The following is a 1,988-nucleotide window of genomic DNA, read 5'->3' on the forward strand; positions in this document are numbered from 1 at the left end:
ATGTAATTTTACTAACAATTGTCACCCCAATAAATTAAACAAAATAATAAAAAATAAATTAAAAAAGAATTAAAAAATAATAATAATAAAAAGATGGCTACCTCAGTTCCAGATTACAAATTCATGTAGCATATTCAAAGGAGGGAAGGGAAGGAGACTCTCCTTGGGCAATCCATCTTTTCCTGAAGCACCCCTCACCCATCCCAGCAGACATAACCTTACATCTCATTGGCCAGAACTGGATCATATGGCTAACTCTTACCTACAAAAAAATATGGGAAAGTAAGTTGTCTAGTATTCTCAGCCTTTTTCAATGGGACTCCTTCCATGAAAAGGAGGAAGGAGAATGCCTATTGAGTATGCAACATTAGTATCTACCATTCATGCTTATAATATCCTTTCCCTGACATACCTTCTGTAAAATTCTTAATCATCCTTTAAAACACATCTGTTACTCCCTTGGCAAACCTCCTCTGTCCCGGGCCTAGGCAGTGTTGGGTGATCATTCCTTAGCGATCTGACATTTCTGTGTACACGTGTACATGAATGTACAGCCACTTTGCATTGTGACTGTCATTAATATTTCTTCCCCACTAGAGAGTAAACCTCTGCATTGGGAAACAGATATCTTAACAACTGTACCCCCCAATGTCAATGGCAGTATGGTTGAAAAAATAATTAGACTCAATGACTTAAACTATGATGATGAAATCATTCCAAAATGATCACACAGATACTGTGCTAGATTGGGCAGCATATAAAAATCACCAAATAATTCTCTGAAAGAAACAAAAGAAATTAAATGTAAAGGCAAATTGACTGTGTTGTGGATCACTAAGAATCACTCTTTTTCAATGGGATTTTGTCTGGAATAATAGACCAAAAAAGAACATCCAGCATCAGCCCTGACTCTACCACAGGAACAGGGCTTTCAGAACTTCAGAATGTGACCCTAATAATGCCTGGGTACATAATACAGACTTCAGTCCCTGATGTTTTAAGAAGGAATATTAAATACTCCTAGAGCCCTGAAAACAACAACCAACCCAGCATCACAATGAATCCAAGAGTCATTTCAGATCTAGGGCAGGAAAAAAATGCAGGATCAACCTGGAATCTCTTGTCCTACCAGCTAGAAGAGAAGCTATCAAAGATTCCTAGTGTCATGTCAAAAGAACCCAGGATCCAACTTGAAATGACTCACTGTCCAAATATGACACAATTTGAACATGAGTAAGAATAATAATTGTAATAAATTGAAACTTCCTTCAAATGTGTTTAGAATTACAAATTCCCAATGATACTTTAAATTAGTCATTTCATTATTGGGAAAATTGATTGGAAAAGAATCAAGAATTTATCCTGCTTTTCTTACACCATTTCTTTTTTTTTTTTTTTTCAAATATCACATTTTGTATTTCAGAGAGGAGGCATTAAGGATTCATGCCATAAGTTTATTTACAAACATTTCTAGTATGCTGCATTCAACAGTTTGATCCATTTTTCAAAGTGACTGCACCTCTTAAAATGCTCCTCTTCATATCTGTTTCATGGATTAAGTAAAACATCCTTATTTTAAGCAGTTGGTGTCTTACTATAAAGAAAGGTGCAGCAAATCCAGATCCAAAGTACAGAGTCATCATAACTAGCAACCGCCACTTGTTTTCCAATGAAAATGGTAAATTCTTCCCTGGGCCCTCATCATAGTGGCGTCTATGGACCACAGAGGTTGTGAACCTCCGGATGCTCTGTCCCAACATAGTGCTGTTGGGAGCCCAGCAAAAGGCACAGAGACCGAAGCAGAGGAAATGACGGTTCCTCACCAAGTCCTCCTTTTCTCATGACTCTTATACCATTTCTTTACCCCTGAATACCACGCAGTAGATGAGGGGAAGTTTCTCTTTATGGAAATATTCTAGTGAATTAATTTTTAAAAAAAAGAACTGATAGGATTAGAATATCACCACTTGGCAATTCCTAATGAATTA

The 1,988-nt window shown here is 36.8% G+C and overlaps 1 pseudogene; it reads right to left on the minus strand.

Moving 5' to 3' along the window:
- Positions 1-1,440: 1,440 nt before the first annotated feature.
- Positions 1,441-1,760, minus strand: LOC109451014 (cytochrome c oxidase subunit 7C, mitochondrial pseudogene; annotated as a pseudogene).
- Positions 1,761-1,988: the final 228 nt, after the last annotated feature.

This window comes from Rhinolophus sinicus, chromosome 2, assembly GCF_057876585.1.
Source record: "Rhinolophus sinicus isolate RSI-liver-muscle chromosome 2, RSI-T2T, whole genome shotgun sequence".
NCBI classification, from domain to species: domain Eukaryota; kingdom Metazoa; phylum Chordata; class Mammalia; order Chiroptera; family Rhinolophidae; genus Rhinolophus; species Rhinolophus sinicus.